The 16546-nt window shown below is 41.9% G+C and overlaps 1 protein-coding gene and 1 long non-coding RNA gene across 2 annotated transcripts in view; one reads left to right on the top strand and one right to left on the bottom strand.

Moving 5' to 3' along the window:
* Positions 1-16546, bottom strand: part of LOC139772323 (protein pangolin, isoforms A/H/I/S) — a 172659-nt gene that overhangs the window by 33713 nt on the left and 122400 nt on the right. The window lies entirely within an intron of this gene.
* LOC139772343 (uncharacterized) lies at positions 68-8324 on the top strand. The gene is made up of 3 exons (XR_011718111.1): positions 68-337; positions 6855-7450; positions 7827-8324. It is a non-coding gene; the product is annotated as an uncharacterized lncRNA (long non-coding RNA).

Raw genomic sequence — 16546 nt, 5'->3', positions numbered from 1 at the left:
GACGGCAGTAGCGAGCAGCGACAGCGGCGGAAACGAGACAGAGGGGGCCACAACGAGATGAGAGACACGTAGAGTCGCCTCCTCGTTTGAGTTTGAGCGTCCACGCGTGTCTGCCCGCTGCTTGCCTCGTAAGAGACTCCGCACTCCGCTGCCACATTCGCGTCTCATCGTACGCCCGCGCCGCGCGCGCCGATGCCGCGGTGGTCCGACACTGTATACTGTATACTGTATCTCGCCTGTCGACGGCGCGGCGATAAGATAAGCAAGATTTTCGTCTCCGAGAGGACACTACCTGCTGATATCCATCAGGCCTACAAATTTCTTCGATGGCATCATGGTATATATTTCAGGCGTAAACGTTTGTGGATCTTGCGGATGTATTCGGAAATTCAAGCCCTTATCTCTAAAACTTGCTTTAAAATTCATTCAGTTTATTTTCCTTTTTCAACTGCTATTTTTTGTCCAACCATGTTGAGCTACCGATCAAAGATTGCAAGAACAACGATGTAATGTCCGCTAATGTTACAATTTACGAGTCCCAAGAAATATAAACGCGAGCGTGACACAATTAGCGAGCACGTACTAAATGTTCCTAAGTAAATCCGGGACCCAAGACCCGAGACGTCGCCGTCGTATGTACGTCAACGACAACCAACTGTTCAAGATGTTGGGAACGTGAGATCTGAATACGGGCCAAAGTCAACTAAATATACCGATCCATTTGGCCGCATAATGGCGCATAATGGCGCCCGGCGTGTTTGGAGAACGCTTCTGCTAGCTCGCGCGAAACAAGTTAGTCCACAAAGAGGCGCAGATTTGTTTCTGCGCTCCGAAGTTAAAAGCACGGCCTTTTCACCGGTGTTTGTTCAGGCTGTTTATCGCGTGCGCTAAACGTAGATCGTTGACACCCGATCCCGCGCCACTGTAATCAGAACGATCCCCAATCGGAAAAACAACGCTTCCGGTGAATTATACTCGCGATTAATCAAACCCGTTTCCCGTCTACCATCGCACAAGCGTGACTAATTTTATACAGACAAAGCGAAAATAAACTTTGTATCTTGAATGCTCACACACGTAGTACCATGCGATACGTAGGGTTGTTAACGTATGTAGAATTATCCATTGGCATTCGTTTTACTACGTTAACATCAATTGAAACTTAAAAATATATATAATCGATACCCGTTCGAAATAATTAAACGGTAAAAAATGTGATTGGCGATAAAAATTGTGCGAGGCCCTAGTAGATTGAAGACCCTTGTCGATTGAAAAATGCCGAATTAAAGAGAAAGAGATGCGAGGCGCAACGCTGAGATTAATATTACAAATTGGATAAAGCCTTGGGCGCTGGTCGCGCGCATGATTATCGGCGTGTCGGCATTTCATAAACGCGTCCACATCAAACGCAGCGGGTCGGTCGATCGCGATAATATTTGTCACGTAGTTGCGGTACGTGGCGGCAGGCAGGCGTGTGCACCGCGCGGCTATACGGTAATCGATCGGCTATGCCAGCAGCCAGGTAGGTAGGTACTATGCGTGATTACTCTCTCAGGTACGTCACGCGCTATCTACACGCCCCCGGACTTTTAGGCGTACGCAAGTAAGCAGCGGCGCAATCCGATTTGATTCCATCTCGCGAGAGAATATCGGAGGCGAAACGACTTGCGATTGTCTACGTTTCGAAATTAACCGGAATGTAAATGTGTCCTACGCTTTAATTTATCCGCTAATCTTCGTGAGAAGATCACGAGATTGATATGTGCCAATATAACTGTAGAAATATGATTATGATTATGATTATCTTCATCTTCATCTACAATCTAGAATCTACTTTTCAATGTATATTTCAATTGTAAAATTTAAAATGTTGTTAAAAATGTTTTTTGCATTTTCTTTCACAGCCATGCGATCAATCATTTTATTTGCTTCAGCCGTTTGACAGAATGAGCAAGTTTGAAAGCTCAGATTCATTATACAAGGGGCACACATTCATTTACTTTATGTTTTATTTCTTCGAGTTGTGGGCACGGTTCGTACTTATATGTGCCTTTTTATTGTGATAGTACCGGAGTAAGTTTGAAAGTTAGGCAATATCGCGGTATCTATTAACGCTCAGGATGGGAACTAACCGCGCTCGTTTCCGACTAACGATTGTAGAACGCCGAACGAAACACAATCAATGTAGCGTATCTATCGTCGTATCTGTCTCAAGATCGTACAGGCTCCCTTTTTACGACTACGATATGAGAGCAATGAGCCTATCTTGGTGTACGTGTAGCTTTTAATTGGATTATCTGTCCCGGAACACCGCCGTTACAGTACCGATAAAACGCATTTCCATGTAACGCCAGTGACCCGGACGAAACATATTTTAATGATAGCCTTGGTGATAGAACGGCATATATATCATATCTTTTTCTCGCGGCGTTCTTTGTCGCCTCGACCGAGCGCGAGTTCGAATCTCGCTCCTTTATCTTTATTTAATAGTCAGTCATTTCTGTGTAATCGAATTATCGCGCGAAAAAATAATTTCAAACTATAACTTGAAGAACTAGGAAGTAGATAGAATTTGTATAGATTTGGCATGAGATTAAAGGCACTGTCCTAAATTATCTATAATATTCAATCAAGTACGATATTTACTCATTAATTAATCATTGCACATCATGTTGTGGAAAATAATACGTTCATCTCATATTGCGTCCACAGTTTATATATCTACTATGAATGATTACGAAAAGTGCATTGATATTTATAACTAGCGCGCAGATCGCGAATCAACTGTTCGGTCTATTCTCTTCTCTTCTCTTCTCCGAGGCCTTCGTCGAAATACATGCAACGAAAACTGATACCTTGCGACTGCCGAGAACCGGATACCGGCAGGATCCGACGCGAAACGCGGGTATTATCGATCGCGACTCTCTCGCAGGACGAGCTGCGCGGATATAATCAAATTACCTGGCAAATTTGCGAGGAGGGTGGCCGGAGACCGATTCCAAGTTTCGGATGTTGTCTCTCTCGGCTGCGGCAGAGCGAAATCGTCAAGAGCAACCTCCCGTTTCTCTTCCCCGGTAATGGAGAGAGAAAGCAAGATTTTACCATCGATTTAACCCCCTTCAACCTGCTACCCCTCTCCCTCTTTCGCATGCAATAACACGGCCATACGAATCCTCCACGCGGAAGATCGAATCGGACCCGTCTCTCTTTTCTTCCCGTCTCTAGTACGGCGACAATTCGATTCACCCTATAGTCGTGGCGAAAAAGTGTTAGACAAGAGCGGAACTCTCCCTCTCGATCGAGGAATCTCGTAACGTCGTAACAAGTTCAACTCGTCGACATCAGAGCTCTCTCGAAAGAGGGTCGAATTCGCGTTGAAAAGCGACGCAATGCCTATTTGGCCAAGAACGATCTTTTTCTTTCAAACTATATCAGACACCCAGTCACGATTTATATAAATCCGTATATTTATTCCGTGTATTAAGATAACTGTATCGGATTGACGCTATCATTGCAGCATTGTTAAGTATCATTTGTAAGACAAACAATCAATACACGTAAAAAATTGTTGTTCTATATATATTATTAGAGAAAACCCATTTTAAGCTGATTATAAATTGCATTTTTATCCAATTTTATCCACTTTCCCATTTCTTTCTTTTTTTTACAGTTGTTATTGAAATTGACCTGATCTAGCGGCAAGGTGATGTGCACATTTTCCTCGCTTACGCGTGGCACGAAATTATGCACGAATTATTCGAGATACGTTAATCCGGTTGGCTTCCGGAGGAGCCGCGCTGCACCGTTTCTCCTAGCTTCTTTTCTACCTAGACCAATGCATTCCCTTTCCCTACTTCGTCCTCTCTCGCAGACTCCAGACGAGACGAGGTCGAAACCAGGGTAGAAGGGTGAAGACTGACGAGGGTTGGACCAAGGCAAAGCAGCGACCTCGGTCGAGAGGGACGAGTTGCAGGGGAGTACGGGGATGGTGGAGGAAGGTTAGAAGGGGTAGAGGAGAAGAAAGACAAGGATGAGGAATAACGGCGGAAAGAAGAGGGCGGAGAATCCGGCGGAGGAGAAGAAGCGAGGAGAGGGGACGCGGTGAATGGAGCCGCGGTACACGGAGGCGGTGGTGGCCAACCCCAAGCTGAGGTTGCCGGGGCAACGCGGGAGGCGTAGGCGCTCTGGGGACAGGGAGGAAGGGTTTCCCTCGCTCGTTCGACCAGGGCTGCTGCGAGGGTCGCGGGGGTGACGAGAGGTTGGATTCTGACGCGGGGGCGCTACGACATTGGGGGGGTGGCAATACCGCCGGGCGGTGGTAGGGCTCGGTGCGGGAATGGAAGGGTTTCGGCTTCGGCTTCGGCACCGACGACCAACGACCGACGACCGACGATCGACGACCGACGTCCAACGTCCAAGTGCGACCGATGGCAAGAGGGAGAGGATGGCGAAACCTTCGCTCTTTCTCTTCTCTTCGCACACCCTTCGTCCCTGTATTTATTCCTAAACGGATCGTATTACCGCGAGTGAACTATGGAATTCTCCGTTAGATATTCGTACCTAACTCTCAGCTGCACTTTAGGTTTTCAAAAAAAAGAAGACAAGTTAAGATGCCGGGATTAATATATGCTTTCCAGATTTGGAGTGGTTAATACTAATAATTTGAAAATTATTTCTCTTAAATTGCAACTGTTTTTACATTGAGATAAAAAGTATTATTCGTAACTTTCAATTTAAAGTCTAGCTGACAATATGTAAACACATAATATGTATATCGAAGAAACTCGTGCACAAAATAATTCAGTCTCTCATACTCTTAAAAATTGTTAAGGATATCATTAATATGTCTTGATTATCAACATAGTGGTAACACGTGTGCAGACATACGTTTGTTAGACATGAATCGAACATTACATACAATTACTCATAAAAGCGGCATGAATTTGACAGATTGACGCAATAAGCAAAGCTGTGCGTGCGTAATTAAATGAGACACTGGAATTATCTAGTCAACGTGATGCGGGGAACATGACAGCGCGAGCACTGACATAATCGTTGCCTTGTAGCGCGCGTACTTGTACTTACAATTAGTGTACATAACAATTTAAGAAATCATTCTACATTTTTTTCAAAAGTATACTAACCATTTTCATGATTTTTATACATTTTGAATTTCGGTGACAAAATTATGAAAGATATTTTTATTAGAGCATATTACTTGTAAAAATTTTTTATTACCGAAATTCTATATCACGAACGATGAATTTTAACAAGACTTCATCCAATTTCTAAGTTTCACAAACTCAATTTCAAACGATTCCTAATACAGAAAGTTTCTTCATTAACTTTTTCACGTTTCTTACATTTAATTATTAGTATCTAGTGCAAATATCGCATATTCGGATAAAAAATATTTGCTTCTTCATCTCTGAGTTGTAGAATGACGAAATCTTTGCAATCTGAAGATGTTGATGTAAAGATTCGACAATATCGTGCATGGTGGAGGAGCGTTTAGGGAAAATATAAATACGGCTCGCCGGAAGTATGCGTAATCGAGCGAGACCGGAGTTGTTCTAGAAGTAATCCATATGAGGGTGGTTGCGAGAGCGCTGAATATTCATTGTGCGAGATTGTATAGGTGCGTCCTGTGCGCATGCCCGCCGCGGCCGTAGCCGAGAAGACGTGGTGTGGAGAGAGACTGTAATCATTATACCTCGTGTACCTCGCTCGTCTTCGCACTGTTTTTAAAATGTGTCGAGATTATACGCCGTTGTTGCAATTACGCGCGTTTGTCATCGCGCTTACTCAACCGCGATAACGCATTTTCGTAAGCGCGAACAATGTAAACAATTTGGAGAATACTTTTGTGGCAAGAGTTGCTTTGTAATGCTTATAAACTGCGGGGAGTGTTTCAAAAGTCATTTCTTTTATCTATGAGAAATTGTAAATTAAATGTTCACTAAACAAATTACAGTAATGGTAAATATAATGGAAATATTAACGAATTTTGTTTCTAGACAAGGCATTAGAGATTCATTTAGGGATTTTAAAGCAGACACTTAATTTATTTTGAGTAAAACTCGACTACGTTTTCTTCGCAATGAGCGTTAGAGATTTCACGTTAGTCACGTGAATAACGGATGCACGAGATAGATGCGGTGCATTCGCGGCGGTAGCGACGATGTCAGTGGTGTCGAGGTTCATATTATAAATCGTGAGATTCATATACGCGAGACACAATTGCCCGGAGGCAACAGCGCGCCGGTTAGTTCTTCGTGTTAAATAGGATGGTAATTGGTCGAGTGTGGCGTTTTACCTATCCGCGCGCGTGCATGCGTGCAGCGCCGCGCGTGCACCGTGCACCGTGCGTATGCATGCGCACGCGTGGCTCGGCGAAAGCGCACGCACACGCACACACACATGATACACCTCGTATATACGTCTCCGCACGCAACATACCTAGGCTAATAACGGCGGCGATGTATCGCAGTTAATTAATCGCGAATATCAAGTTTGCTGAACTGCGCTCATGAAGACTGCTTCTGGTTATTATTTAACAGAGTTTTGGGGCAAGATGCGCGAGCGTTTAGCTCAGCATCACGAAAGAAAATAATATACATATTGCATATACATATAATCGAGAATTTAATATTCCTCTTCGGCCCATCCTATAATTGCTCCTGAATATTTGTAAAATATATACAAATTGTGGTTTTATGTTTTTTTTGTCTATATCGAGAAGTAAGTTTATCCTAATCTCTTGTTACAATTTAAACCCTTAAAATTAATACAACGCACTTTTCGGACAATTCTACATCGAAGGGTTAATTTCCGTTTATCTTAACTCGCAACAGACTCTCTCCTCAAACGCCATCGCGAGCAACACCAAGAAAACCAAAGCGACAACTAAAGCGTATACCTGCGTTCGACATTCGTGACGAGGGAACGAGCCTGCCTGATAAGAATGGTGGACGACCGCGTCGGGTGGTCCGGCCGCCTCTGACCGGCCCGGCCGCGGCGCGACGGGAAGGGAAGGAGACGGTAGGTGGACGGAAGGAGAGACGGGGACTGAAGGGAACGGAAAATCGAAAGAAAGAAGGTGGGAAGCGGAGAGAAGGAGAGAACGAAGAGCAAGGGTAGACGGGGGTAGGTCGGCGACGACGGGGTTGAACATGACTACGCGAGTGCCGGAGGGGTTATCGATGGTGGCGGATAGTCGGGGCCGACGGGGGTGTGGGCGGCGGGGATTCAAGTGGAAGCTGCGGCCAATCCGAAGGAATCGTCGCCATGGCTACCGGCGCCTGCGTCCACCGGCTTGCACGCAGACTTGCCTGCTGGAACACGTACACGTGAGGAACACGAACGCACGCGGGGTGGCGCCAGGATCATCCCTTTCTCGCATAAGTACGTTCTTCTCCTTTCCGGCCGAGACGCCCAAGGATCTACGTGGGTGAGTTCCTCCTTTAACCCACTTTCCGCTGCAACTGTTACGAACTTAACCCTCGAAACGTTAACCGCGCTGCTAACCAGCGACCCCGATCAGTACAGTTCCGATCGTTCCAATGTTATTTTTTTTTATTTTTTTTGTTTCTTCTTGTACGTTTCTACTTATAATTTCTCGTGATAAAATAAAAGATTTAAGTTCTTTCTCCTGAAAGATACGGTTAGATCTATTTCAGCAAGTTTATCCTATCGCTCTGTTCGATATTTGTACACCTATAACTGTACGATCATCCTCTTCGCGTTGACAAGTTCGAAAAGGCGTTTCTCAACGAGATTAAAACGAGATTAATGTAGAATGACATCGTTCTATCAACATAAAACAGAACAGGACCATATCGACCATAGCGACAACTGGATATATGGAACTTTGTTCAACCCACTTTTGTGCAATGGCGATCAACTTGAAACCGCATACGGCCGCTAACTGTTGCTCCCTCGCAAGATACTTCAGGATCTCCTTTCGCCTTCGCCATACCATCGTCGCCTGTGTCATGTTTTTCACGGCACCCCTTTTGAGGCGTGCGAAGAACACAAAGGACAAAAGAACGCTCTTCAGAGAAGCACCAAAGAAGCACACCGCTTAAATAATGCCGGGCAATTTGTGGAGTGCCGCACCTAATCCTTTCGCGGTTCGCTAATGCGCGAGATACATTAGGACGCAAGTGTGTATCGAGATTGCTTTCCGCGAGTGATAATATAATTTAGATCGCGCATATGACACAATTTCAGATATGGTGTAGATATTTCGTTTAAATATTGACGATAACTACACGGAGAGAATTTTATATTAAATTTTACTATGCTGCCGTACCAACTGCGGACCATCAAGACGCCACAAGTTTAAATGCTATGAACATAGCATTATGTTCATAGCATTTAAACTTGTGGCGTCTTGATGGTCCGCAGTTGGTACGGCAGCATAGTAAAATTTAATATAAAATTCTCTCCGTGTATATTGGCGAAACTTCTGTTGTTGTGCCTTTCAAGCTTGCAAAATTTTTATATTTATTTTTCAACTTGATATGAATAATCAATTTTAATAAATCGTAATATGTATCTTATTTTCTGAGAGTTAGATTATTTTGGGAAAGTTCAAAATTATTTAATGACATATGTATATGACGTTTTAATCGTGCAATACGAGATTCGGATAGTGTCTAATTCCGAATTCCCTATCGAATTTCTTTTTCCTTAACCGAACTTGAACAAGGTTTTTGTTCTTTTCAAGAGCAAATTTACCATTGTATAATGTTGGCATTTAGGGCTCACAAAGTTCCACAACCGAGCGCGCGTGCGCTAGAGAGGGAGTATCTGCCTCGAGAAGGGCTCTTTCCCCTTAAATCTCTCCTCAACCTGGCATTATGTAATTATATATTCCGTAGAAATGCAAGGGCGAAACGTAACACAGGGCCGCCGTTTCACGAGCTTAAGATTTCTTGGTCTAGAAAGTCGCCCATTTGTAGAACCTGTAATTTTGCTTTTTACCAAAGCGCGCCCGTTGACCACCAACGACATGCTTTTGACGATTGCATTATCGCATTATTTCCTGTATTTGAGGAACTCGCGTGCAACCATACTTTCATAAACACTTGTCTATTAAATCTCGAAAATAATTGTGGGATATTATTACGATTGAAGGAAATTCATATCATAAAACGATAAATAAAACAATTTGAAATATCACCATCATCATCAAGCACATTTTTGTTTTTACTTAACAATGTTAAACAATTGAAATTAGCATAAGAATTTAAAAAATCACTCATATAATTGTAACACATATATAAATATGTAACATATATTTATAATTTTATTTCTCTAGCATCAACTTTTACGCATTTGACCAAGATATGATCGCCGCTAAATTTATTTTGATTTAATTATTGATTTAATTATTATTATATTATATTATTATGTTATATTAAATAATTTAATTATTATTGATTTAAAATTTGAAATAAAGAAACATTTTACAAGGAAGATACGGAAAATTTTATAACAGAAACGTCAGCCGAGAGATGGTTTTGGAATGGTAGATTGTGGAAAGTCTCGTTCGAGTACGGAAGAAATACTTTTTCCCTCGTCGGCAAACAGAAACTTTCGGGCAAGGCCGCACCGTTCTTCACTTTCACCTTGTTTCCCGTTCTCAACCCTTTAGATTTCTGAATTCTCTCGATAAGTTTGTATCTTATTTCATAGGGCGAAAAGTTGCCGGGGAGTCCGGCGAAACTTTTGCAACCATTGGCCGCGTCTGCAGAGAATCGATAAAATGCTATCTCGAGAAAAACGAACATCCAAGCACTCCAAGCAGAGCAAATTGCAAAACAACTTTTTAACCTTGAACATTCCATACTCCCCACTGAATTGTTAATGTTCAAGCAAGCTATGCTATGTGGAAAAGTTTTTAAGTCGATATCATAGAGAAACATCGCGAGAAAATGGGACCGCCTTTTCGAGCAAGCAAAATTTAAAAAATCCATTTGTGCAACAGAAGGGAGACGATGACCAAAACTGATGAGCAGGAATAGGATTGAAAGCCCACATTTGCGTCCACGATCATTTCTCTCACTCCCTTTCCTCCGGTCCGCCGCGGTCTTGTATATCTTCATGTTTTGTATCTCGATCGCTCTTCAACCTAGTTTTGAAACAAGCACTGTGATCGCTATCCATTTTCTCATCTAGTTTTCTTTCTGTAATTTAATATTCTAGCACTATAAATTTCAAATTATTGTTTTTGTTAAATGGATCGCATTCAATCATTTTTTTTACGTGCGAATGAACAAGCGAGAGGTAAAATTATCTACACAAAAATTTTCTGTGATTTTCTCTCCACGTGCAAATCGATTCACGTCGAAAATCGAACGCAATATCTAGAAAGAAAGATGGACAAGGAAACACACAAGAGACGATGGAAAACAAAATGTTGCATCGATTCTTTTCCTCCGTGGAGACAAACTTATGTGCGTTAAATGCGCCGAGAAAAGGAAACGATGTCGAATGCGAAAAGGCGACAAGGAAGCAACAAATAGAACAAAACAAAAGATGAAGAGAAGGGAAATGCTTTTCCCGCCTCCGCTGTGTCTCGTCACACCATCCTTTCCCGTCTTTTCTCACGTCGAGCTTCGTCGAGAAAAAGGAAAACTGCGAGAGGTGCCACTTTGGAAGCACGAAGCGTTAGCGAGCGCGTAAAGCGCTTTGCTCGGTTCCTTAAACGCGAGTTCGGCGCCAAACACCGGAGGTCTTTTGTTTTATAAACAACCCGATGTTATACCTGACTGCGTGCACACGTACGTATGTATGTACATACATATATATAGAATGTCTTGAAATTTACGATGTTAATTTGTCTAACAGATTCTTTGATCAATTCAAATCTTTTTATAGAAAAAATTTTGAGAATCTCGACTCGAGACAAGAATCTCAATGCAAAGTACTTGACGATTTCTAAGTTTTTTTTGAATACGAGTAATTCAAAATGAGAACTGTGTGTGTGCGTGCGTATGTGAGAAAAATTAATTTAAGAAAATAATTTATTATTGCGCGCGCGCGCCAACATATAAGAGTCACTAAAATAAAAAACTTGCTTCCTAAATTATATAAATATACAGATATGGGAATTTTGCAATAAACAGTCTTTTTATCTAAAGTCTCTACTAGCTCAATAAATGTGCGTGATTACCTTGGTGTCTTATGTACGACACTAAATGCAAAGGTCGAGGTCAGTCCTATGCTCTCGAATGATACCGTTGTGTGCAATCAAGCGATGCTCACGTAAGCGTTTAATCTGCGAAAATCGTAAACGCGGCGTAGATTTCCTTTCTATACGAAATGAAGGACACCGCGACGGAACATAAAGGTAATGGTACATGAAAAAGATTTGCCAAGAGAAAGAGCAGGGAAGAAGGGAACAAAAAAGAGACAAGCAAAGCACCTGTTCGGTGGAGTTCATGTGAGCGAAAATGTTCCGAGCAGAGACTTTTTGCGCGGAACGGCGAATAATGAGCGAAACGTCTGTTTAAACGGCGCCTTTGTACCGCGACGCTTTCGGCAATTCTTCAAAATGGTTTTTATCTTCGTTACTCATCTGAGTTGTTCAACAAGCGAAAGTGTGGCGTGTGACGATTAGAAATTACGTACAATATCGTGTATCAATTAGTATTAGATATAAAAATAGTGCGTATGAAGCTGGCATATCATTTTGTGAAACTTAAAGTATTGAGAGTTCTGGATTATTTTTAATAGTTCTGTAGTTTTCTATACGTTAAACAAATAGTTCTAGTTATTAAAGCATAAAAAAATGCTTAAAGGACAAACTTAGATGCCAGATTCATCACGCAACGTCTCACTTTGTCACACGGGGTTCTCTATTTTCATGGCTAAAGTTCAAAAGATTTATAGTTTTACATAAGTTCTACAAAAAGTTCTGACAATAAACGTTGTTTTTTTTTTTAATTTTAAATAATTGTTATGCTCGAGATAGTTGTCTTTATGGAAACGAAGGTGAAATGCCGTGTGTGTGTGTGTGTGTGTGTGTGTGAAAGCGCGCACGCGCGTAGTCTCACCTATTTAGCCCGTAGGGCTCCGTTTTCGGTGGATTAAAATTGTAAAAAAAAAACAATGTTTATCACCACAACTCTTTCTAGAATTTATTTATGTAGAACTATAAATCTTTTGAAATATATAGCACAATAAATATTAAGAGAACTCCCGTGGAACAAGGTGAGGCGCTGGCGTCTCAGTTTGTCCGAGGCATTCTTTGTGCTCCAATCAGCAGAACTATTTGTTTAACCTATAGAGAAGTATAAAACTATTAAAAATAAAGCCAAGATTCTCAATACTTTATGAATTTCCTCAAAATGATATGCCAGCTACACCTTAAAAATAATTATATAGATACAAATAATCTAAAATAAAACACTTTCATTATAAATATAACTGATTGTCGATAATATGTGTAAAAATATTAATTATTTTATGATTAATATTTTAATGATATATCGTTTTATTACGATTGAATAAACGAGTAAATTAAAATAAAGTGCATATTAGAGAAATTTTATAAAATCGTGAAATAGATAGGCTCGTTAAATCGAATTTCTCGAGTACATAACAATGTTAAAGACTCGGATTATATCATTCTTTCCATTTCTCTCTCTATCTATCTCTTTAACTGCCACTTTGTTTGAGAATTCGTATCGCGTTCGAAAATGAATAATTCGTAATGTTAAATGCCAATATATTCGATACGTGCTCGCTGGACACACATTGCGGCGGATGTTATTAAAATATTTCAGTCGGCTAATGGTTAAATGGCGCGAGCTTGAATTACTTGTCGCGGCCGATCGATGTGCCTCTGTATGCACGACGGACCGATTTTATTTTACATTTGTCGCGTGTTTTTTTTTTCACCAGGAAACATTTTTCTTGGCGACAGCAAGAGTGTCTTAAATAGAAATACAAAATTATTGAAATAACACATTACAAATTAATTGTACGCTTGTTTTTAAAATTTCTTTAAGGAGGGTAGTCGCGACTCTATAAATGCATCGAAAAAAATATTAACTTGCTCTAGTGATCTCAACATAACAGCGTGTAAAGGAAAGTTTAAATTTTCGTTCGATGCAACTATTACAAAAATATCAGCATTGAATTTAATATATTCTTCGAACAAAGTTTTGGCATATTATGGAATTAACGAGCCTCGCCGTAAACGCAAATACGGCTGCACGCTCTGGTAATTAGTTCCTAACGCGGGATTAAACTGCAATTAGCTCGACGCCAATGCAATTTTGCGAATTAAAACGGGACCCCGCCGGCGACAGGTAATCTGATGTACTTTCGTTTATTTCGTACCTATGAATCGCCATTTTGTGACCTTTTAAACGGACAAATATGCATTTAGTGCGGTTTTGTAACGGTGCTATGTGATTTCAACACATAGATCACGCCTGATGGCCCGACCCATTCTCTCTCTCTCTCTCTCTCTCTCTCTTCTCTCTCTCTCTCCCTTTGTCTCTTTCCCCCTCTGCTGTCCTCTCTACACCGTATTGAGCCGTATTGAGTTTTCGCGGTAACTCGTTTAACTAAGCAGTACGCCGATATTGGTAATCTGCCAATGGCCATTTAAATACCGGGACTGGCCTCCCCCTTTTTTCGCGCGCATTTTTACCGGAAAATGTCATTGTTGACTGCACCGGCACGTTTAAAAACCGGTCACCGCCAGTATTAAAAGCTACCCTTCCAAGGGGAATTCAATTATCCTTCGACGTTCGCGGATCGGAACTTTGCGATAAACTAAAAAAACTGCGACGCGCTAAATGTTTCACACTCGAGTTATTTTAGGACGCAAAAAGAGAGGCCCGCGGTACCGTGCTTTGCGCCTGACCCAAATCAAGGCGCAGCAGCAATACAAGATAAATACAAAACGCAGACAATTTAATATGACTGTTCATGAAAATCTCCAACACAATATACGGCATGCACAAGAAATTCCGCACATTTGCAATATCTCACAAATCTAAGTGATCAATTAATATCAGATGATACTTATTCCTGTACAAGATATGAGATACAGAAAAATATTGCTTTTTGGAAAATTTGGACTTGGTATCTAATTTTGCAATAAAATTTATGGCAACAGAAAACAAGATTCGTTGATTCTACTGCGTTCTATTACATTTTACACTACGTTAACGCGGGTATGAGATCGACGAGGCTCACTTAATCCCAGACAAACGAGAATGCCAAATTCAAAGCTCGGAACTCGCTGCCTCGTGGCCACGCACGTGCATCGGCAGTCGCGTGGCCCACCGGTAGCATATTTATCAGCCGGTGCCCTCGTAACATGCGCGAAAAAGAGATGAAAATGGAAAGAGCAGCGAGAGAGAACGAGAGAGGAGAGGCGCATCTCGAGAAAGGGTGCTGACGGGGACAAGGCGCGAGGATAGAAATGTCGTAACGGAAAAAGAGACAGTGGGCAGAAGCTGGATACGTTTGGTAGGGAGTGGGAAAGGGAACGACCTAGGGGCCATAGGGGATGGAGTTAGGTCGACGGATGGGTGGATGGTGGTTGGGTGGCTCGGAGGGTGGCTGTCGGCAGGATCAAAGGGCGGTGCTCGTTCGAGCTTTCGAGGGACGGTGGCGCTCCGGGATAGAGGGAGCGGCAAGGGAGAATGGGGCGAGAGAGGGTAGAATAGTGGTCCACGCGGAGAGGTCGAGGGGAAGCGGGTGGCGCGCTCGGGGTGGTTCGAATGGAGCCGACGGGCCGGAGGGTAGAGATGGGTGGCGATGCTACGTGGGTGGAGGCGACAACGAGCAAATCTGATTTTCGCTCCACTTGCTATGCCTCTGCCTCTTCTACTCGCGGATCCCTCTCCCTCATTTCCCTCCCGTCGCCCTGACCGTACGCGTTTCCCTCACGCATAATTCCTGTGCGCTCTTTATCCCGCTGTCTCACTCACCCGTTATATGTATATATATATATATATATATATATATATATATATATATGTATATATTGTATATATGTGTTGGCCGTCGCCCCGCTTTAGCATATCCTCGACTTTGGCATACTTCACACATTCGGTACATCCTACTGGATACTCTCTCCCCCTTTCTCTCCCTCCTCCCTCTTTCTCTCTCTCTCTCCTCTATCTCATCGCATCTCTCAACAAACCTTACCAGCCTGAAAGTTCGCTACAAACTTTCACTGCGACGTAGCGTTAACTCGTTAAAATGTTTTGCGATTGAATATTCTTAACGCTTTAGAAATCAGATTAAAACATTTCGGTGTCTTTATGAATCAAACACTTATTTCATGATTTACGTAACACGTACATAAGATTAATTAGCATTGGAAAGTTGCATCACATGTACGTAACTTTTAAAGAGAGTAACTGATTATAAAGCTGCTATAATTAGTATTCTTTGCACGTTTATAAATATTTATAAACATAGCGTAGTTGTGAATCATTTATCATTCGGTCAAAGTCACTCTCTCTCTCTCTCGTTCTCTCTCTCTCTGAGACAAGACATTTATTTAACCATACTAAATGACGAACCGTATATAACAATCTCGCGACATTGAAAAGTTTACGAGGCTACATTACTTCCTTTAATTTGTTCACGAATACCGGATGCAACTAGTACGTAGGCATGCCGAAAGTTCATACACACCAGACCGTGCGCTAATACTTCTCGTTACTGTATAAGTAACTCGGTCGGTGAATGCCTAAGTTACTCAGTAATCTCGGCGGAGTCTATAAGCGGCGTTGATATATTTTATGAAACACAGTACAAGTGGCGGATTTCGCAACTCTGCGAAACTTCGTCATATGATATATAACCGTTTCTTTCAATAGCAAACTATAATTATGTTCTTCTACTATTTCGAAATAATCCGATAGATTTCATTAAATGTTAAAATTTCAAGTCTAGTTCTATTGTTAGTAACATGATAATAAATTTTATTCACGTTTCGTGAAAGGGAAATTTGATATCGAGTTGATTTATATATATATCAGTTTCGCAAAATAACATTGCCAAAAAGGAAGGAAACATGTAGCTAATATGTACGGAAGGGGAATGGCACGATACGTTCGCGCGACAAAGAGAGAATGTTTCGTAGGCGCCAAAAAGGGGGTCTATCAAACACATCGACCGGTAAATTAAACAGTCGGCTGGTGACGTTCAAGGTTTGACATCAAAGTATGAGGAGTGGTTGACGCTCGAGGGGTACGGAAAGAAAGAAGACGGGAGAGAAGAAAAAGGGAAGGAAGGAAGGTAGAGAGAAGGAGAGCGAGAGAACGTTCCAAGAGAGGGAGATTCGCAAATTTTCTCGGCGAGGAAAAACTTGATTACGAAATTTAGAGGCGAGCGTTAAAAGGATCGTCCCAGCAAAAGAGGGCAGGCTAACACGGCAGATTGTTATACGGCGCGGCTGGAAATGAGGCGCGAACGAAACGTGACATCATCAAGAGAAGTTAATTGCAAACGACGAGATAGTAGATTATAGCGCAAACTAGCTCGACACTTTGTGCGCCAC

Source organism: Temnothorax nylanderi, unplaced genomic scaffold (genome assembly GCF_030848795.1).
Source record: "Temnothorax nylanderi isolate EJ_2023f unplaced genomic scaffold, tnyl_v1.0 TNYL_tig0048_pilon, whole genome shotgun sequence".
Classification (NCBI taxonomy): domain Eukaryota; kingdom Metazoa; phylum Arthropoda; class Insecta; order Hymenoptera; family Formicidae; genus Temnothorax; species Temnothorax nylanderi.
This window is presented reverse-complemented; position numbering and strand designations above follow the sequence as displayed.